Below are 23,792 nucleotides of genomic sequence, written 5' to 3'. Positions count from 1 at the left end.
CTTTATCCATCCATCCATCCATCCATCCATCCATTCGCTTCCGCTTATCCTGGTCAGGGTCGCGGGGGGGCTGGAGCCTATCCCAGCTGTCATAGGGCGAGAGGCAGGGTACACCCTGAACAGGTCGCCAGCCTGTCACAGGGCCAACACAGAGAGACGAACAACCTTTCACACTCACATTCACACCTATGGGCAATTTAGAATAGCCAATTAACCTAACCCCAGTAAGTGCATGTCTTTGGAATGTGGGAGGAAACCGGAGTACCCGGAGGAAACCCACGCAAGCACGGGGAGAACATGCAAACTCCACACAGAGAGAGGGAGAGGCCTGGGCCAAGGTGGAATCGAACCCAGGCCTTCCAGATGGTAGTCTATCTGTGAGGCAACAGCGCTAACCACTGCGCCACCGTGCTGCCCAAGTGCTGTCACACTTTAAAAATCTGTAATTTCAGTCAGTTATCTGCTGGAAATGACAAATCTGTATTAGTCTACCTCTGTCTGTAATGGCTCCATAGATTCGTGGTCAGCTCAGTCATGGAGTGTTTTTACTGTTGTTGCAGTTTAAATGTTTGCCTGTCGTGCAAAAAATACTTTGCCAGTTTTTAAGAAAGTTGGTGTGGAGGTGTGGTGCAGACGAAGGATACAGCAGCACCATCAGCAGCTGCAGGATACCTCGGATCAAGCAGAGGTCAAAGCACGTCATCAGTTCATCTGCAACAGCCAAATGAAATTATCGGCAAACTCACGAACAAGACACGAAACACAGTGTGTAAAATAAAAGAAGTGAATGTGAATGTGGTCTGAAAGGTAAAGATAATGCTCCAAAGTGGCTCGAACCATCATTCCTTGTGAAGGCCAGCATGGGGCTCCTCTTCTTGTTGAAAATTACATAGACATTTAAGAGAAAATGATTCTACTTTTTACTCACGACTTCAGCAAACATTTTCCTGCTGGGTTTACTTGCTGAGTTTCAGCCTTCTTTATTACAGAATTGTATTAAAATCAGAAATAATATGATCTATTCCAACCCGTCGTGTTACGTGGACTCGGGAGCCGATCATGAGGAGATGTTTGATTTTTCTCTCATTCTTATATCCCTGAATTTATGACTGTCTTCTTCACAAACAGTGGATTAATGACCTTAGTGAAGCGCTCTTTGTCACTTGAGGTGTAGACTTATTGCATTGGACCATCCTCTAAGTCACGACAAACTCAGAAGGAATTATGACTGCAGGCGGTTTCAGCCACTCATAATTCAAATTCCATCCAAAGTTTACATGTACAGAAACTTTTTACAGCAGCAAAACTCCTTTCAGACCTCCTCGTTTCTCTGTTTTAAAAAAAGTTCAGTGCTAAATTACAATTTATTTATTTTACAGATGGGGCTTTCAAATTCCCTGATCTCATCAGTAATCACTCCACCGATCTTTAAGATATATGAGTCAGAGCAAATATTCTTAGTTTCTAATCAGTCATCACACGATTTCAGGGTTTGATTCATTGAGCGTGGCGTGTAATAACCTTCCCTCCTTTAAATATCACAATCTGCTCACTGTGTATCTACAGTATAGTATCTGCCCAGTGTTATAAGATACACGCTTCGCTCGGCCCAGTCTGCGGTTTTCATCAGCTGATCTTCCGTCCTCCTCCCGCTGATCAATACTGCCCCATCTGACCGCTTCTATTCCTGGCCACATCCCTGCAGAGTCAGCCCCCTTCCCCCCTGCCCTTTTCCGCTCGCCTCGCTGGGACCAGCCTGGCACAGTGGTGCACGCCGCCAAGTTCGACTCATTTAAAGAGAGACACTCAGCGACAGCGCACACACACACGATCTGGCCAAAGTGATGTTTGTATGTGGCTTAAGTGTTTCCACATGCAGCCATTGTAGCTCGGCACATAATTCAACATGAAGATTATCCACATATTAACAGATGACAAGCACTCTGTGGCAGATCAAGGACATTTATGATTTATTTACAGGGATCCCAGATTAAAAAAAACTGCGTGACCCAAAACGGTAATGAGAGCAGTACCTAAAAAGATCCACTCTGACCCACATCCAGTTTAAATATGGGGCAAGTACATAAAAAGATACAGTTAATCTGACTGACAGTGACTGACACACACACACACACACACACACACACGCACACACTCTCTCTCTCTCTCTCTCACACAGATGGACTTTTAAGGTATCTTCTGTAGTTGCTGGTTTTTATCTTTGACATCCTTTGCTGCTTCATCATCATCATCATCATCATCATCATCATCATCATCATCATCATCATCATCAACCTGGCACAAGAGAAAGAGACAAAGACGAAACCATTTAATGAAAGACACAGAATTCAAAATCTGTTTCACTGACTCAACAGTATTTAACGACAGAAAAGAACAATCTGAAAAGTGTGTAAGTCAGCGTAACTGATTGTCACATTAAAATAGAAGTCATTTAGGGTTCAGTCCGCTAAAAACACCTGAGATTTGCACTGTTCACTAAGCTTTTGCCTATTAAGCGTCTCAGGAGTTGTGCTGAAAACGAACCCCAAACTAAAAACACTCAGAGTGGGATTCATGAGGTTTCCTACTCAGCTCGGAGACAGCGAGACCGCCGCGTTACACTGCAGAAGAGCCGAAAAGCTGATGACATGTTGGTTTCCATTACAGCTCTGGCTATGAATATTAGCAGTAAAATGTGACACAGAGACATTACCACTTTATTATGTGTAATAATAAAGTGAAGATAAGATAAGATGAAATGAGACGAGATGAGACAAGATGAGATAAGATAAAATAGAAAACACTATTCACATTAAAAACTATAGTGTGGGTTTTACACCGCTGTTTAAGATGCAAAAACACGATTTATCAACCAAAACATCGATAACAGCTGATATTTACCTTTTTGAATACATGGCACTGACTGCTGTTTATGTCTTGTTTACTTTCAGCTTTGCAGTTCTTGCATCTGGATTCACTTTCATAAATTTATAGGACTGAAATAGAGCTCAAAGGAAGTGTGTTGATTTATTTTTTTTGAGTAATGAAAGTTTCTTTGTTTTTTGGCACCAAATATGAAATAAAGAACAACAAAAACAAAGAAAAAAAGCAAACACTGAAACAAAATAACCAATAATGCAATGATGACATTAACATTATGCAGACACCCACTTGTATGGCTTAGGAAAATATGTCAAGTGTAGAGTAAATATATTACATGATTGTTTTTAATTAAGTTGTAGAGTGCTCGTGTTGAGATGTCCAGCTGTGCAAACAGTTTGATTTATGAATCATCCGCTCTGACAGTCATCACTTTTTTTTTATAGTTTCTCTATTTTACGTTTATTAGACGGGGAAGTGAATCCAGGAGAAACACAGGCTGAGTGCTGGGGTTATGTGGCATGGATGTCCAGGAGAAAAATATGGAGGAAAATAAATGTTTTGTAGGAAAAATAAATATATGTTTCTAATAGGTGACATTTATTCCACTAAAAATCAACTTGGATTTTTCATGTTAAAGATTAATAAAAAGTGTTCGGCACAGCTGCCTTGTCCCTGATACAGTTAAGTGCAACACTGATACTGGACACCACATGTTGTGTGTCACCATCGTCTCAAAATAAACTTGCAGAGAGTTGGAGTGATTTCTTTTTTTAATTCAGGAAGGCGATGAATTGTGAGGGTTTGGACCGAAGATGGATTAGCAAAGACAAAAACGCCTGACACTGAAGTAAAAGCTTTATTAAAAAGCCGATTAACCAAAGTCCAATAAACAACGGCAAGAAAAGTGAAAAACACAAACTGGAAAACAGGAACGCAGGCAGACACGTAGAAGCACGTGGGAGGGAACTCATGGGAGGGAAAACGGGCAAAGTGAAAGTCAAGATTATAGATGCAAAGAGCTGACTGTAAAATGAGACACAGGGGGGGGCAATCAAACACAGCTAAAATAAATGAGGCTGGAGCAAACGGAAAGGAGCAAAAGCATTAAGTAAAACAAGAAGCCAGAAAACCTCGGCTTTAAAGTACAACAGGAAGCAACCGAAAGACAAAAATAACACAAAGAACAACTACAAACTAATGGGAACCACAACAGCCATAACACAGCAACGCCACAGCGAGGATTTTCAACCAGTTCAGAGTGAGCTCCCGCTGATCAACACAGGCCTCTGACGCCTCCCTGGGACAGTATCTCGATCTGATGGTGGAGAAGCAGTTTTACTTAAAGGGCAGTTTTCCACCAAGGGGCTTTGTCATATATTACTGCTCACATTATAGTATCTTGCCACAGCTCTGTGCTGCAGCAGCAAAAACTGGAGCCTAACAACCAGGCCCATTAGCAACTGCGTCATTATTTTTCCCCCTCACTGCGGAGGCCTAGCTCGCAACCCGAGTCCAGTTAGTTCAGGCCCTATAGCAACACTACACAAAGCAATTTGCTCCCAATACCCACCCAGGATATTTCCAGTGCATTACAGTCAATCAGTATTGGCAAGTTAACTGGAAGGAGTGCAGCACTGAGCAGCAGAGACAAAAGAGAGAGCCGGCCGGAGAAGGTGATGGAGAGCTGTCATCACGTTACAGGCGACCGCAGTGCTGGTCAGGGTGCTGAATGGGTAATAAAAAGACATCATAATGGAGTTGTAATGGCAACGTGGTCATTACATGAGGTTGAGCCAGGGTCTCCGTTAGAGGAGAGAAGATGAGGCCCACGCTGCGTCTGCATCAGTGAGTGACGGCCCCCACTGGAAGTGATGTTAATATACTACTGGACATATTAGCTATTAGATATGGACACATTATGTCATGGCTGGTGATTATAGAGAGGTGTTATTAGTCCTGTTGGTGGTCATATTGCTTCCTGTAAAATCATCTCTGTAGGTGGAGCTCTATTAAATGAACACAGCACCCTTGAGTCTGTCCTGGGAGAAAAGCACAACATGAAATATGAGAGATTGTTTCTCTCTCTCTTTTTAAATTGTACCTTTGCAGAGAAAGGTATTCAAGTTGCTGCCAGTCAGACACACACACACACACACACACACACACACACACACACACACACACACACACACACACACACACACACACACACTTATTAGCCTGCCTTATTAACCTTATTAGCAATTATTATAGGACTTAACCTATTTAGCTGACATCCATCCATTTACGTCCACTGATTATGGGTGAAGGTGGGCCGGATCACTCATGCTGTATGGGAATGATGTCCACTGTGACTCGGTCTTCTCTTGCTGATAGAGGCTGTAAAACTGGGGAAATAAACTCTCAGGTTTCTCTGTCTCTCACCCGCTGTGTGCACCAATGCACCAACGGCACAGCTTTGATATACTGTACCATTTGTTGTGCCCCACAATTAGCCATACAGCAGACTGATACATCACGTGGATAAAACATTAAATTGCTCCATCCACCCCTCCCTCTGTGCCATTCAAAGCGGTCAGGCTTAACACCTTTTCTAGCAGAAACCTTTCCCTATTTACTTTATCACTGGCACTGTTTGTCTTGGCTTTCTTCTTCCATGCAATTCTACTTTGAATGCCAGGATTAGAGGATATCTGCAGTGTATTACAATTTCTGTATTATGAGTTTTAGGTGCCCATGTCTGTAGTGGGCTGCAGGTGAGCCTTGCTGATTGGCTGATTGAATGATTCTGTAAATTAATATGTTCAGTATCGAGTACAGTATAATATCGGGTTTAACAGCTGTTCAGGATTTTGGTTCAAGAAAGCTGGTAAAAATAACTGTCAGGAAGAAAGCCTTTTCCCTCCTCTAGTCAGGCTTTCCAATAATAATGTGTAATGTGATTCCAGGGAGCTGTGTGCTGCAGACTGAACCTTTTGTTAGTCTTGTCACACATGTATTTATATCAGCCCTTGAACTTTTTTTCTGTTTTAATCTAGTTTTCTTTTTGTTTTTTAAAGTTGGAGATTTATCTTCTGTTTAATCTTTTGTTGGTGAATTTAGTTCAATTTTGTTAGCTATTTGTTGGTAGTCCGCCCCGGAGCAAACTGGAGAGAAATTAATACTTTAAGGGATGCAATGTTCCCAGAAGCCATCCATTACTTTGGAAATGATGGCCCTAAAGAATGAAAACCACCATCAGCTTTTAACACTGACATGAACACAACTAAATCTGATGGCACTTGCAGTGTGGTGATTACTTGTGCTGACAGGCCACTGTCAAAAATAATTTAAGCATCCTAGACTAAATGCTGACTGATTGCTTAGTAATGTTTTCAATTTTCATTTTCAATATTATACAAAACAACACGAGATATGAGAGAAAGATTTGATGGGCTTTAACAAACAGCTGATTAATAAGTAATGAGATGGATTGACTGGTTTGCAGTTGTTTCCATGGTACTTTCAAGATAGTGCAGCTGATCTGGATCAGATCCAACAGAATGCAGGAAAAAGCATCATTTCCTGCTTTCCTGTAGGTTTTTTTTTTTTTCGCGTCCCGTTCCATCAAGCTCCACAACCCCAAATTTATATGAATGATTAACAATAAAAAAGGGATCCAAGCCGAATGTTTGTGAAATATTGAGCAGCATGATAACATCTGCAACTGCAGCTTAACTCTTAGTTTAATTTCCCTTCATAAATCAGATTAATTTAAATTCATCTGAATTTTTTCCCATGGCCCAAAGCAGTGGCTCCGTGGCCCACAGTTTGAGAGCAGAGGAACAAATCTTCATTTTTGTGAACTAAGCTTTTCTTGTGTTGCTTTTAAAATGTGGAACATAGTCAATGTCAGATTGACATAAAATAGATGAAAAGAGCAAGGTGACCTATTCCCATTTCCTTTCCTATCTCTACACCGTCCCATCTGGCCTTTCCTATTATACACACTAATTACGGTAAAAATATGCTCACTGTTGAGTGTGGCCTCAATCTTTTTTAAACACATGCTCACAGCAACACGTTTTGACATTGTTGTCTATTAAGAGGTTATCGTTAATTAAAGACACTTAATGAGCGCTGGACCCAACAAAGTAGAGCTTTGATGGCTGATGGCTCAGATAATTAGTGACGGAGAGCATTACTCTAATAGGCTATTATGGCTCTTTTCTAAATAGATATAAGACATGATAATACATGAAAGGATACTGCAGGGATGCAGCACTAATTATAAACAGGGGCCATTTTAATTTTTATAAATACACCCACATTTGATACATTTGCAAACAGAAGACATAAAGTTAGTTACTTTGATGAGTTTTTTTTTATATTCCTGTCCTGTCTGCATGTATGTGTCTGGCTGTGTTCAGGTTTAGTCAGTAGCTTTGGTTTCTTTGCTTCAGTCCTCCTTGCTGTGCTGTCAGACACCCCACGAGCCGTGTGTCAAGCAATATTGTACCATTTTTCAAAAAGGAAACCCTGAGGTTCTTTAAGGGATGAAGGGAGAGAAAATCTACTGAGTCCCAAATTATTGATATTGTAGCTACAGTTCACTTCTGAAATACAAAAGAAACCCAGAGTAAACAAAGCTGCTGGGCCACATTGTCCTGGCAGAGGTGCCTTTAATGCAGAAATCACTGTAAATGTGACCATCTCCAACCTGAAGCTTTACTTTTGCTTATGTACGATGAAGCACAGAGAGAACAGCAGTGCCTAAAAAAATTCATAAACAAAAAAGCAGTCAGCAATCAGTCACCAGCACCAATCATAAGCTTGTATAAGAATTTCATTCATATATTTTTTTAACTGTTTCTTTAATGATCAAACTTCATCACTTTTATTCTTATAAATTCAGTGTTTTTTATACGAGGGGTCCCACAGGGATCCGGATTAGGACCACTTTTATTCAGCCTGTACCTCTGCTACCAAATAAATATATACAAACAAAAACAAATATTTGAGACTTTTTTGTTTTTATGACTTTGTAGGTGATACATTTTAATTGATTTTTTAAAGCAGAAAAAAATATATTTATAATAGTTATATATTTAGAGATAAGGACTCAAAAATAACAAGCCAGTATAACAATCAAACCATCTATAAATTATTTATATCCCCTAACCATGAATTTGCTGCAACTATTTCTTTTAAATGTCCCTAATGATAAAAATCCACATAATCTCTACAGAAACTTAATAACAGCAAATACAGTCATTTTCAATGTGTGGCCAAATCCTGAATGTAGCAGTTCCTACAGATCCTGAGCTGCACTTTCATAATCACATTTATAATTTAATAACTAAGAAATATCTGAAGTCCTAATCTATGAGCGGTCATGATGCAATTTACAAACAATTCTTTATTGCATTTCTCTCGATGTATTTTATTACTAAAAAGCAATCACTGACTGAAGTTTGTTATCCTCAGAAAAATGTGCTGTCTGCTTGTTTCACTTTTCAGATTTCAAATCAATTAAATCTCTTCTGGTGTCCAAAACTCTTAATGACACTAAAAATCACTTTTTCAGGTTGAAATGTCCTTTTCAATTGTCTGTTTCTTTAAAGGTTCTTATGTATAGCATATATTTTTGCTGATGTTGAAGTCCTGCTTAATTAAATACAACCTATTTATTAACCTATTAAAATTAATTTTTTAAAACTTTTTTGTTTTAATATACTTGGAGCAACATTCCTACGTGATTCAATATCAAAGAGGAGAATTAAATCTCTATAAGAGTGTTTCAGCTGAGCTTTGGCGCTAACTTTCATTAAGCTTACAGAAGGAAGAGATAAAAAGGTTGACCTTTGACATTTAGCAGCCAGGTGCCCGATCATCTCTGCTATCCTGTCTGACCCGTGTCTTTAGTGCTCCGCCTGTGTCAGCTCTGCTTTCGCTGCCCAACTACAGTCTAATTGTGTGTCAGACACACAAGAGTGGACACGTAACAAAGAAGGAGAGCAGCTCAGAGGAAATGAGACAGGAGCTCTTTGTGAGCGGCACTGAAAGCTAATGGAAAGGGAGCTAAAATGTATACAGGTCTGTGGCAGGTTCATCTTTTAATTCAAACATTTCTGCTGCATATATTCAGTTATTAGTCTGAAATACTTAACCCTTCAGTTTGGTGGCAAAAATGGTAACGCTGGAGTCAGTTTATCTTTTTAGATGGCTTTACATTCTTTATCACAGAGAATGGCTGCATCATGTCCTCTTCAGCCTCCAGCATCACCCCCCCCCCCCCCTATTACTTGTCACTGTAAGATTGAGTATTTTGTCCCATCAGTGCATTTACATAAAAAAACTACACCCTCATTTTCATAACCTTTAGCAGACAAGTAGCCAGAGGAAAGAACATTAACTTTTAGGGTGGATTCAGATCACTTTCTGCAAAGCTGTAAGTTCACGTTGCTGTTTGCCCTGGCAGATGATGCACTGCCTGAAGGCCTTTGTAGTTTTATAAATGACTCAGTAAATATTTTTGGATGCCATGACATTTTACACAGATTTCCATACTTTGGTTTTTGAACAAGTATCAGCCAAGCTAACAAGTTTCCCATCAGCCTAAGCTGTACATTTAGCCCAGTGCTGATTAGTAAATGTTTGCATGCTTAACTACCATAGTGACATTACACCTGCTAAACAGCAGCATGTTAGGATTGCTCTTAAACAGCACGCTGAGACTTTGCTTTACAGAGCAGCTATATCTGCAAAGCCTTTTGCAATTACTTCCTGTGCTAAATTATGTCCCTTTAAAATTTATTGACAAAATTCAAATTTAAAATTCAAATTAGCACTTGTACTTGAATACAATTTCACCATAAGCACAAACTGTACAGTATAGATTTGGCTGCCACAGAGGTCTAATGAGAAGAATTAGGCCTCTGCACATCCCTCCTTGTACAACCTGCATGCAAAAACTGCAAGTAGCACCAACACAAAGTACATGAGAGGTTTTTGAACTGAATGCAGTTACTGTATGTGGCCTAAAATTGAAAAATGAAGAAGTGTCAAAACTGCAGTTAAAAATACCTAAAACTTAGAGCAGAAATAAACATGTTTGCAGCATAGTACAAAAAAATGGTTTTGTCTCTATGCATAATTTCTTCCTTCTTAACAGATTTATGGTGGGTGAATTTTTATATAACATCCATCTGGATACTGGAGATAGGGGTATGACTGCTTTGTTTGACAGGTGTCCTGACACAGGGAGCTGCAGCCAATTGCTATCTGTGAGCCACTAATTCGAGTAGCTCAGCTGGATCTGTTCATTAGGGCCCGAGCACGAACTGTGCGAAGGCCCTATTGTAATTGCTTCGTTTATTATTATTATTAGGGCCCGAGCACGAACTGTGCGAAGGCCCTATTGTAATTGCTTCGTTTATTATTATTATTATTATTATTATTATTATTATTATTATTATTATTCAGGCAAATGAATTGGCTTTTTGGGGGCTTTATCATATTCAAAAACTCATGAAACTTTGCACATGCGTCACACCTGGTGAAAATTTAAGTATTTTAATGGGCTCGGGCAAGGGCGCGCCCAAATGGCTCGCTAGCGCCCCCTAAACTGGAGCCCCACCGCTGTGTTTCACGTACATGAATGAAACTTCATACACATGTATATCATGTCCAGGCGCACAAAAAATCCTCTGGGAGCCATGCCCTAAACCCAACAGGAAGTCCGCCATTTTGAATTAATTATGCAAATTTGGCGATTTGCAGCCCTCACACTTTTTCTAATAACTCAGAGGTTTTAGACGTTATCATCTTCATATTTGGTTTGTCTAACCTACACCCCCAGGGGAATCTAAATCTCGAAAATGGTGAGTTTTTGCCAAGGGGGAGGGGTCCTTATGCCCCTTTGAACTTTGATCATTCGCCATGAAATTTTGATTGCCTCTCATTCATACCTACATGATCCAATGTGCATCAACCTTCTCCAGTAGGATGAGGGTGCCCCCCTGAACACATACATATGACAATATTTAATATCAGTCGCAGCGCCACCTAGTGGGAACAGGAAATGCCATATTTTACACTTGGAGGTCCAGCTCCAAGGTGGTTTAGCAGAACCATCTCAAATTTCACCTGGAAAGCCTTAATAAGTTGGACTTACTGTGTTTTCAAAACTGTGAGTTTTTGACAAAAGGGCGTGACCCTTATGGGACGGCAAAGTTCGATGATTCGCCATGAACACAAAAATGGCTGTAACTCAAAGCCAACTTGCCCAATCTGGCTCAAACTTCAGTGGTGTGATAAGCACGCTGCCCTGAACACATTCATATGCATAAAGTCCATAAACGTTAGAGCGCCGCCTAGTGGCAGCTCGGAATATCTTAAAATAGCATGTTTTTTGAGTAGCCCCGGAGCTACGTTTTATCTACATGTATGAAAATGTACAGGCTCATGTAGCATACTAAGACGTACAAAAAAGTCTCTTGGACCCATACCCCAAACCCTACAGGAAGTCGGCCATCTTCAATTGAAGGTGTCAATTTTTGCGATTTCCACGCCTGCTATTTGAACGAACTTGTCCTAGGGCATTTCACCCACTGACACCAAATTGGCTCCAAATCATCTACGCAAGTAGCCCATCAAAAGTTATTCATGGTTTTGTAGAATATTGAACGGTGTTGCCATGGCAACCCTCTGAATTTGGACTTTTTTCAATTTCAAATTCACAGAGATTCTAAACATCAGCCCCTGGGCTGTGCTTTCTCTATGTACCTGAAAATGTGCCTGCTGATGTAAAATGCTAAGATCTACAAAAAACTCTCTTGGACCGATAGCCGAAACACAACAGGAAGTCAGCCACGTTCACTTTAAAGTGTCATTTTTGCAGCATTTTTCGCCTTTTTCAGGCCTTTTTGCCTCAACTCCTCCTACGGCATTTGACCCAGTGAGACCAAAATGGCTCCAGATCATCCACACAAGTAGCCCATCAAAAGATATTCATGGTTTTGTAGAATATTGAATGGTGTTGCCGTAGCAACCCTCTGAATTTGGACTTTTTTTCCATTTCAGGCCCAGATAGGTTCTAAACATCAGCCCCAGGGCAGTGCTTGGTCTGTGTACCTGAAATCGTGCATGCTGAAGTAACATCCTAAGACGTACAAAAAAGTCTCTTGGACCGATAGCCGAAATCCAACAGGAAGCCTGACATGTTCTAATTAAGGTGTAATTTTTGCAGCATTTTTCACATTTTTCAGGCCTGCTATTTGAATCATCTTCTACTACAGCTTTTCATCCAGTCACACCAAAATGGCTCCAGATCATCTACACAAGTAGCCCATCAAAAGATATTCATGGTTTTGTAGAATATTGAACGGTGTTGCCGTAGCAACCCTCTAAATGTGGGATTTTACTCATATACCACAGTGCACCAAATTGTTACATCTCTGACATACATTGTCCGATCTGCCTCAAACTTCACAGGCTTAATGGGAGGGTAAGGGAGACTGGACACACCCCTCTATCAGCTTTGTTTCACACTCATAACGCCACCTAGTGGTAACAGGAAATCAGTAGGACACTGATACTCATCATCCTATGGTCATTACAGTTTCATTGATGGCTGCAGGCATTACATAGAGCATTGTGACATATTAATTAGTGGGCACTCACCGACGCCACCTAGTGGAAGCGGGAGACGATCGACGCGAAGTACGGCTAGCCTGCTGAGCCGTCAGCAGCCGGGTGAGCCAGCTACTCTCTCGTCTGCGAGAACCTCCGAGCGCGGTTCGGCTGGAGCGTGCCACGGGTCGACGCGCGGCTTGGCTGGAGCGCGCCAGGGGTCGACGCGCGCCGGGTGCGAGGGCCCGCTCATCGCCGCTTGCGGCTTTAATTATTATTAGGGCCCGAGCACGAACTGTGCGAAGGCCCTATTGTAATTGCTTCGTTTATTATTATTTTTTTTTTTATTATTATTATTATTATTTTTTTTTTTTTTATTATTCAGGCAAATGAATTGGCTTTTTGGGGGCTTTATCATATTCAAAAACTCATGAAACTTGGCACATGCGTCACACCTGGTGAAAATTTAAGTATTTTAATGGGCTCGGGCAAGGGCGCGCCCAAATGGCTCGCTAGCGCCCCCTAAACTGGAGCCCCACCGCTGTGTTTCACGTACATGAATGAAACTTCATACACATGTATATCATGTCCAGGCGCACAAAAAATCCTCTTGGAGCCATGCCCTAAACCCAACAGGAAGTCCGCCATTTTGAATTAATTATGCAAATTTGGCGATTTGCAGCCCTCACACTTTTTCTAATAACTCAGAGGTTTTAGACGTTATCATCTTCATATTTGGTTTGTCTAACCTACACCCCCAGGGGAATCTAAATCTCGAAAATGGTGAGTTTTTGCCAAGGGGGAGGGGTCCTTATGCCCCTTTGAACTTTGATCATTCGCCATGAAATTTTGATTGCCTCTCATTCATACCTACATGATCCAATGTGCATCAAACTTCTCCAGTAGGATGAGGGTGCCCCCCTGAACACATACATATGACAATATTTAATATCAGTCGCAGCGCCACCTAGTGGGAACAGGAAATGTCATATTTTACACTTGGAGGTCCAGCTCCAAGGTGGTTTAGCAGAACCATCTCAAATTTCACCTGGAAAGCCTTAAGAAGTTGGACTTACTGTGTTTTCAAAACTGTGAGTTTTTGACAAAAGGGCGTGACCCTTATGGGACGGCAAAGTTCGATGATTCGCCATGAACACAAAAATGGCTGTAACTCAAACCCAACTTGCCCAATCTGGCTCAAACTTCAGTGGTGTGATAAGCACCCTGTCCTGAACACACTCATATGCAAAAAGTCCATAAACGGTAGAGCGCCGCCTAGTGGCAGCTCGGAATATCTTAAAATAGCAAGTTTTTTGAGTAGCCCCGGAGCTACGTTTTATCTACATGTATGAAAATGTACAGGCTCATGTAACATCCTAAGACGTACAAAAAAGTCTCTTGGACCCATACCCCAAACCCTACAGGAAGTCGGCCATCTTCAATTGAAGGTGTCAATTTTTGCCATTTCCACGCCTGCTATTTGAACGAACTTGTCCTAGGGCATTTGACCCAGTGAGACCAAATTTGCTCCACATCATCTAGACAAGGAGCCCATCAAATATTGTGGAAATCTTTACAAAATATTAAATGGCCTTATCACACCAGGCCATTGAAGTTGGCCTTCGTTTTTCTCCCTCACCACCAAAATTGTTTGTGCACTTGTTCGCACATGCTTTGTCTGATCAGGCTGAAAATTTAATCACTCATGTACACACCCAGGCTGAATCCATAACTACAGATTCAAGACTGTAGGCGCAATAGCGCCCCCTACAGAAGCAAATGAAAATTTGTATGACGTCCACATAATTAGTTTTGCTCTGAAATGCATGAAACTATCTTTCACCATTCCTTACGAAATCCTCATCAATTTGATAAGCCTCCTGCCCTGAACACATTGATATGCATAAAGTCCATAAATGTTACAGCGCCACCTACTGGCAGCTTGAAATATCATAAAATAGCATGTTTTTTAGCTAGCCCCAGAGCTACATTATATCTACAGCTCTGAAATTCTGCACACTCATGTAACATCCTAAGACGTACAAAAAAGTCTCTTGGAGCCATACTGGAAACCCTACAGGAAGTCCAGCATCTTCAATTGAAAGTGTCAATTTTTGTCAATTTTTGCCATTTTCAGGCCTGCTATTTGAATGAACTCCTCCTAGGGCATTTCAGCCAGTGAGACCAAATTGGCTCCAGATCATCTAGACAAACAGCCCATCAAATATTGTGGAAATCTTGACAAAATATTAAATGGTGTTGTCACACCAGGCCATTGAAGTTGGCTTTCATTTTTCTCAATGGCGACCAAAATTGTTTGGCCACGTGTTCGTACATGCTTTGCCCGATCTGCCTGAAAATGTAATCACTCATGTACACAGCCACTCTGAACCCATAACTATGGATTCAAGGCTATACGTAGCTGCAAGAGCGCCCCCTACAGAAGCAAATGAAATTTTGTATAGCATCCACAAACTTAGTTTCTCGGAAATGTATGAAAATGTGTTTCAACATTCTTGACATCATCCTGATCAAAACAGTCTATCAGACCCATGCCCTATTTTGCATGCTGGAGCCGTGACCCCACCCCCAAATATTCCATTGCGTCTATGCCGAGAGCAAAAGATATCTTTTCCTATAAAAGAATTCAACTTTCTACAGACCTTCTGTACACCATCACGATCACAAGACCTCCGAGTGCGGCACGGGTCGACGAGCGCCACGGGTCGACGCGCAGGGAGTGCGAGGGCCCGATATCACCGCTTGCGGTTTTAATTATTATTATTATTTTTTTTTTTTTTTTTTTTTTTTTTTTATTATTCAGGCAAATGAATTGGCTTTTTGGGGGCTTTATCATATTCAAAAACTCATGAACCTTTGCACATGCGTCACACCTGGTGAAAATTTAAGTATTTTAATGGGCTCGGGCAAGGGCGCGCCCAAATGGCTCGCTAGCGCCCCCTAAACTGGAGCCCCACCGCTGTGTTTCACGTACATGAATGCAACTTCATACACATGTATATCATGTCCAGGCGCACAAAAAATCCTCTTGGAGCCATGCCCTAAACCCAACAGGAAGTCCGCTATTTTGAATTAATTATGCAAATTTGGCGATTTGCAGCCCTCACACTTTCTCTAATAACTCAGAGGTTTTAGACGTTATCATCTTCATATTTGGTTTGTCTAACCTACACCCCCAGGGGAATCTAAATCTCGAAAATGGTGAGTTTTTGCCAAGGGGGAGGGGTCCTTATGCCCCTTTGAACTTTGATCATTCGCCATGAAATTTTGATTGCCTCTCATTCATACCTACATGATCCAATGTGCATCAAACTTCTCCAGTAGGATAAGGGTGCCCCCCTGAACACATACATATGACAATATTTAATATCAGTCGCAGCGCCACCTAGTGGGAACAGGAAATGTCATATTTTACACTTGGAGGTCCAGCTCCAAGGTGGTTTAGCAGAACCATCTCAAATTTCACCTGGAAAGCCTTAAGAAGTTGGACTTACTGTGTTTTCAAAACTGTGACTTTTTGACAAAAGGGCGTGACCCTTATGGGACGGCAAAGTTCGATGATTCGCCATGAACACAAAAATGGCTGTAACTCAAAGCCAACTTGCCCAATCTGGCTCAAACTTCAGTGGTGTGATAAGCATGCTGCCCTGAACACATTCATATGCATAAAGTCCATAAACGTTAGAGCGCCGCCTAGTGGCAGCTCGGAATATCTTAAAATAGCATGTTTTTTGAGTAGCCCCGGAGCTACGTTTTATCTACATGTATGAAAATGTACAGGCTCATGTAACATACTAAGACGTACAAAAAAGTCTCTTGGACCCATACCCCAAACCCTACAGGAAGTCGGCCATCTTCAATTGAAGGTGTCAATTTTTGCGATTTCCACGCCTGCTATTTGAACGAACTCGTCCTAGGGCATTTCACCCACTGACACCAAATTGGCTCCAGATCATCTACACAAGTAGCCCATCAAATATTGTGGAAATCTTTAAAAAATATTAAACGGCCTTGTCACACCAGGCCATTAAATTTGGCCTTTGTTTTTCTCCCTCACCACCAAAATTGTTTGTGCACTTGTTCGCACATGCTTTGTCTGATCAGGCTGAAAATTTAATCACTCATGTACACACCCAGGCTGAATCCATAACTACAGATTCAAGACTGTAGGCGCAATAGCGCCCCCTACAGAAGCAAATGAAAATTTGTATGACCGTCCACAGAATTAGTTTTGCTCTGAAATACATGAAATATCTTTCACCATTCCTTACAAAATCCTCATCTATTTGATAAGCCTCCTGCCCTGAACACATTGATATGCATAAAGTCCATAAACGTTAGAGCGCCCCCTACTGGCAGCTTTAAATATCATAATATACCATGTTTTTTAGCTAGCCCCTGAGTTACATTTTATCTACAGCTCTGAAATTTTGCACACTCATGTAACATCCTAAGACATACAAAAAAGTCTCTTGGAGCCATACTCCAAACCCTACAGGAAGTCCAGCATCTTCAATTGAAAGTGTCAATTTTTGCCATTTTCAGGCCTGCTATTTGAATGAACTCCTCCTAGGGCATTTCACCCAGTGAGACCAAATTGGCTCCACATCATCTAGACAAACAGCCCATCAAAAAAGTCAATCAGACCCATGCCCTATTTTGCATGCTGGAGCCGTGACAACACCCCCAAATATTCCATTGCGTCTATGCCGAGAGCAAAAGATACCTTTTCCTATAAAAGAATTCAACTTTCTAGAGACCCATCACGATCACAAAACCTCCGAGTGCGGCACGGGTCGACGAGCGCCACAGGTCGACGCGCGCGGAGTGCGAGGGCCCGATATCACCGCTTGCGGTTTTAATTGTATTTGTGTTGGTGCCTTTGAGAATCCTAACATCATTATCTGATAAACAGTATGGGTGGCTGTGAGGTACAAGAACTTTGTGCTTCAGTTTTAATGAGTGAAATTCTGTTAATTAGACTATTAGTTAGCACTATATAGCAGATATATGTGTTTCTGCCTGCACAGTTTGTAGATGCAGTTTGTTAATCCTTCTTGCTAGAGTTAGTGGATGACTTGCGTAGTACCTCACCCTGTTATCCAAGCTTGGTCACTTCTGGCACCAAGAAACCAACATGGCAGTGGTCGAGATGCTAACATCAAGGCTTCAAAATGCAGAGTCCAGAAAGAAACAGGATGATGTTGTGGTGGCTACATCTATCTTTTATATATATGTGTTCATAAGGAAGTAATGACACTGACCTTTAATTTTCATAACCTGAGCAAATGGGCATTGATTTATCCCGGAACATTAGTCAGCTTCCCTCTCACTGCGCACCAAGATAAAAATACAATATAGATTAAAAAAGAAGAGGAGAAATGCTGCAGATGACACATACTGTAGAGCAGTCAACAACAGCTGGAAATAGTTCTGAGAATGCATCCATGCACGTAGAAACATTTGCACACAAAACTCTCTGAAGTCAGCACATTTCTAGATGGTAAAAATGCCTTAGAGCTACTTTGCCATGCTGGTCAGGCTTCAGGCATTACTACAAGACACACACACACACACACCTGCAACCCCCCACCCCACCCCACCCCAGCACACACACACACACACACACACACACACACACACACACACACACACACACACACACACACACACACACACACACACACGGCTGTAAACATTAGCAATATTTTCCCATTTCCTCTGCAGGGCAGGCAGGAGAGCAGTAGATCTTCAGCCCTTCACCGGTAATAATCTCCTTTACACTTCACAGTGCCAGGGAGATGGTGGATGAGGTCACAGTGTGTGCGTGTATGTGTGTGTGTGTGTGCATGTGTGTGTGCAAGAGAGAGAGAAAGCAAAGCTTAGAGTAAGAAGGGGGCTCTGATGCGCCATGCACAGACTGGCCTTTATAGCCTGTGCATGTGTGTGTGTCTGTGTGTGAGTGTATTTGGGGTTGCAGACAGAGGCCAAGGATCTTACAGATACAGTCTGCAGAGGTGCAGAGCTGTTTTCACTGATGCATACGAGGTCACAATTTTATGTAAAGACACAGAGAACTCAAATTTGCCAAACAACTTTGAATCACCTTTTATGGCACACAGAGGGTGATACACACATCACACTGTCAGGTTGATATAGTCACTATAATTACCTTTAGATTACTCTGAGTTTTGCTGTCATAATGCAACACACACTTCCTTCCCTTTCCTAGAGGAGGGCTGTGAGGGCCTGAAGCAACTGTGATAAGGTGAGAGGTGGGGTACAAAGAGTGGTACCGCTCAAGCTCAATAACTAACATGCCTTCATTGTTTTATTTGTACAATCTGCAATACCAAAAGATTCATGGTGGATTTGTGAAAAAAAATTCCCTCTTTTTTCTGGATTAATAAAAGAAAATATAACTTTAATCAGCTGTTGGCTGTAGTTTATATTTATTTGCTCTTGGTGAGAAAATCAACATGTGTATATTCCAAGAAGTCAAAATATTACTTTAAAGAATTACCAACAAGCCAAAATTATGGATGCATGTGTTCCAATATGTCTCATAAATTAATTAAATGGCCAATTTGTATTGTTGGGGAATTAAACTCAAGGTCACAATTACTGCGTTTTCCTCCTTGTATTTTGCTTGACCAGTGTGAATATTTTCAACTGTTTGGGACAATCATAATGTTGAGTTATCAAACCAAACTTTGGCTTCTGTGCATCAGAGACAGAAGCCGGATTTCTTTAGGACTCAGACACACGGGATCGGCCCAATCCCAGTCTTCACCCTGAGCCCTAATCACTAATGCGTCACGGCATCACACACTTAACTGATTAGTAACCTGTGTAAATAGCTGCAGTGTTTGAGTGGTGGAGTTCACAAAGAGCTCTAAAGTCTATAAAAGTGAGCAATGCGACATGACATAAAAAAAGCAAATTTTATTTGCATCTATTTTGATACTTTTTACTCTGTTTAATCTTGCTGGATGTTACCAATTAAAGCTCACACAGGTGGTGCACAGAGCAAAAGTGTCACTGTCCAAAAACTGACTGCATTATACAAAAAAAACTATTGTGCAGCATCTTGAAAAATGTGTTTTCACTTTTATGAATAATTTATGAATAACTTAAAATTTTGTATCCAATTCTATACAACATCAAACTGTGTGTTGGTTTAATAAATCCTGAGGTGTCAGCATACATGACCTTGGCTACGATCCTTGACTCTTTATGTCACACATCTTTATTCATTCAAGCAATTATGCAAGCATAAATATTAATATCCCGGTCCTGAGGACATATATGAATGTGGAGCTGCTCGGTTTGTTGATCATTCCTGGTTTGTGACATTATAGTGTTCACACATTTTAGAAAACATCACAAGAAAATGTAAATCAAGCTCATATTTGAACCACAAAAGCTGTCATTTACTAACTGGCAGCATCTAGCTTGGGATTTTTCCCGACACTATCCGTCGCTTGTTTTGGATTCCAGCTCCGCATTAAGCGCTCCAGCTCGTGAGCCCTAAACTGTGAAAATAGAGACTGCACGATCGAAGCGCAGCGAAGTTGATTCTTATCTGAAGTTTAAATTAAATCAATTTACACTGTAAATGTGTTCATGTGCAGATACACGAGTCATGAATAGGCAGAGACAGTCCTTTTAAAACATTTAAAAAGGAAAAAAAAAACTTGTCAAGGCTTTTCAGTCAGGTGAGTTAAGATTCATCTATCCATCCATTGTATACCTCTGATCTACGTCCGGGTCACAGGTGCAGCAGTCTAAGCAGAGCTGCTCAGACTCCCTCTCGGTAGCCTCTGCCTCTCCAGTTCTTAGGGTCACAAACCAGCCAAGAGGCATAACCTCTCCAGTACGTCCTGGGTCTGCCCTGGGGTGCCCTCCCATTAAGACGTGCTTGAAACACCTCACCACAATATCTAGGAAACATCCTGGACCCCCTCAGCTGGCTCCTTTCGATGTAGAGGAGCAGCAGCTCTTCTCCGAGTCCTTCCCAAATGATCAAGCTCTTCATTCCATCTCCAAGGCTTTGGAACGTCAGCTGTCTCTTCACTACAAAGACTTGGTATAGTGTACTCTTCTCTGGCTGCCTCAAGAATCCCACCTTTTTCTAATTTTTATATCATATTTTAAAAACTTATTGCTCACTCACTCTGGTTTCCATGAAAGCATAAAGAAGAAGTCAATTAAAAAAAGTATTCACTGGTCACACCTTTGAAATATCTAGATTAAAGTGACAGGATGATTGACCTGGATGAAGTAACCTGTGATGAAATGGATTTTGGAGTGTGTGAGATGATGCACTTTCAGGCCTCAGATCAACACTGTGACATCAGCAGTAACCTGACTCATGAGGACGTGGCGGCGTGACAGAGAATGGCACGGCTGGCACGAAGCCGGTCCCCCCAGGAGACGATGCTACCTACGCAAAGCGCTGACCGACTTTATCGAGAGGAGGAAAAAAAAAAACAACAACATAGAAACAGCAAAATTTATGGGTGACATCTGCGGTGTGGTGACAGGTCGCAAGTCAAGATCAGAGGCTGAGCCAGTAAGAAGTCATGTCTTCATGATTCAAAGTGACACCAACAGAACATTAGAAGCTGACACTTTGCCAAATATTTATGACAGAAACAGAGGCAGCAGGCTGCAGATGTATTTGTTGTACATAAAACATAATGTTAAAGATTAAACTTCTCGTTTAAGTTTACTGTTATCATGAATTGCATTATGTTCTACAGAAAGGGTTTAAGTTTTCAGTTCTCCCTCACTGATAGTTTACACAGTTTAGGAATTCATGAAAAATAAATCCATTGGTAGGTTTTCTATTTTCTGGCAAATATACAGCATAGTCAGTGGATGTACAAGTAACCCCTATGAGGTAAAGGGTTTTGTCAGTTTTTTCTACTATTAGATCCGCATGATGTCACAGAGAGACGATGTCACTCACATGGTCGTCTCAGGTGACCAGAGAAGCCCCAAGAACCCGTTTACCTCCACTTTTTATCTCCTGTACTCATTAAAAAAAAGGATGACACCAAGTCCCAGAATATAAAAAAAAAACTGAATTGTGAAGTCAATTTAAAAAAGCAACCAAAGCAACTTTAAAAGAGTCCAAGAACAAAAAAATATAGAGCTGGAAATGACAGTATCACTGTAGGGTTTGAAGTAACTGAGCATCGGCTAAACAACTCGGTTTTTCATTTGAGGCAGCAGTGCTAACCACCACACCAATGTTATTTACATAGCACCAAATCACAACAGTCGCCTCAAGGTGCTAATAAACACTAAATTCTGGTCTGGAGCCAACATCCTCGTGTTTATCATTTCCTGAATAACCTACACAAGAGCCCGACTCGTTGGGATGAAATGTTCCTAACACACGTACACCTCCTTGAGTAATCAGTCACTCCAAGCAAAGAGAATCAGTGACGAGCGAGAAGTTCAGCCACAGTCCTTCCTTTTTGCTCTCCATCTGTCTCTATGGTTTCTGCTCCACAGCAGCTGCTTGCCAATGGCTGACAATCGCTTTGAAGAGATGCTCCCTCATCCTGAATTCTGATTGGGCCGGCGTGATATGATTCACTGCCTTGCCTGACAGCTGTGTACCAGCGTGAGAAGGTGATGGACAGGAGGGAGAGTCATAGAGACGGCTGGAGCTGGAGAAATAAGAAAGAGGAAGGCAAAGTCAGACAAAAAAAAGGAGCAAGTCGCCCAGACAGGAAACAGCGGGACAAAAGTGGATGTTGAGAGAAAAGAAGGGAGAGAGAAAAAATAAGAGAAAGGCAGAAGGGGGGGAAGGATGTAAGAAAGAAAAGGAGAAATGTAGAAAGATAAAGAGACGAGGTGTGTTAAGGTGCAGGTGTGACACTAAAGCAAAATGAGGAGGGGGAGACTCTGTTACACCCTGTCAGTGAAGAGAACTGACATAACACAAAGTACATACTGTTCCCCTAAAATAATCAGCCCTACAGCTAGTACACATGTACTGCATGTTTTGCATGTTCTCTTCTTCTTATGTGGCCCAACATGGCCGTCAGACAGCTACAGCTCCTTCAGCATGCTGCAGCTGCAGCACATTACTCCTATTCTCAGATCTCTGTATTGGCTTCCTGTGACTCAAAGGACAGATTCTCAAATACTTCTACTACTTTATGAAACACTAAACGGACTTGGACTTAGTTACATTTCAAATCTATGTGCCTTGCCTTAAAAAAAAAGCATCCAGAGCTCTCAGGCCAACAGGAACAGGTCTTCTATGTGGCTTTTATTTTTTGAGATCAGCTAAAACTTCATTTAAATAATGGATTAAAACTTTACTATTTGAAGTGGCTTATCAATAAACCATGTCTACAACATTTAACCTTTTATTTGTTTTAACTTCTAATGGATGTTTTCTAAAGATTACTGCACTGTTAATTTCATTGGCGAAATATTTTCGTCATAGGTTTCGCCAACAAACCTTTTTTCCATGATGAAAACGAGACGATTACTAAATTAAAACCACCTACAAGGACTGTTTGACTGTTCTCATATACACTTTATTCCTTGATTTTTTTTTTCCTGTTGGCTGCAAACAATTTTATTGTTCTATAAGCATTAATATCCAATCTCGTAGCCTAAGCCCACATTTGAATTCTGTTTCTGTTCTTTACTCCAAGACCATTAAACACCACCAAGGCTGCAGCTGAAAGAATAAAAACTAAAACTGTCCTTGAAACATTAATTTATGAAATACTCGTTGACAATCCATCAGATTCTCCCATATTTTAATGATAGAGCTGTGATATCGATAAGACTGTTCATTCACACAGTCTGCATTTTTGACGGCTTTATTTCCAGACATCAAATACTCCAGACTTTATTAATATAGCAGCTCTTTTCCAGTCTTACTGACAAAATCACTTAAAGCACACACTTTTAATATGACTTTAATACTAATTTACATTTAGTTTTCCTCTCTCACACACACACTGCTGTGTTTCTTTCAGTCTGTAATGTATGCCTAACCTCTTCATATTTTCCCAAAGTGAATGCAGGTACTGGAAATATACCCTGAGTATGTTGTGCTTGTTCCTTAGCGCAGTCCCAGCAGAGCACCAGATATACAGACACCTGTGAACATGGGAAACAACGCTAGTGTTATTTTTCCCTTCTGACTATTGTTGTTATATTTGTGTCATGATTGTTTGTGCATGCTTTATATCATGGCATACATAGATATATTTTACATGTTTCAAATGTCTCTTTCT

General features: G+C 41.1%; 1 protein-coding gene across 1 annotated transcript in view; it reads right to left on the bottom strand.

The window, feature by feature from the left end:
* Nucleotides 1-2,014: 2,014 nt before the first annotated feature.
* The window catches only part of LOC115793785 (endonuclease V), a 76,831-nt gene continuing 55,053 nt past the window's right edge, over nt 2,015-23,792 (bottom strand). Inside the window, exon 9 of the mRNA XM_030748932.1 lies at nt 2,015-2,295. The gene's annotated coding sequence lies outside the window, so the exon portion shown is untranslated. The remainder of the gene's footprint in view (nt 2,296-23,792) is intronic.

The sequence above is a fragment of the Archocentrus centrarchus genome, chromosome 1 (assembly GCF_007364275.1).
Source record: "Archocentrus centrarchus isolate MPI-CPG fArcCen1 chromosome 1, fArcCen1, whole genome shotgun sequence".
In the NCBI taxonomy this organism is placed as follows: domain Eukaryota; kingdom Metazoa; phylum Chordata; class Actinopteri; order Cichliformes; family Cichlidae; genus Archocentrus; species Archocentrus centrarchus.
This window is presented reverse-complemented; position numbering and strand designations above follow the sequence as displayed.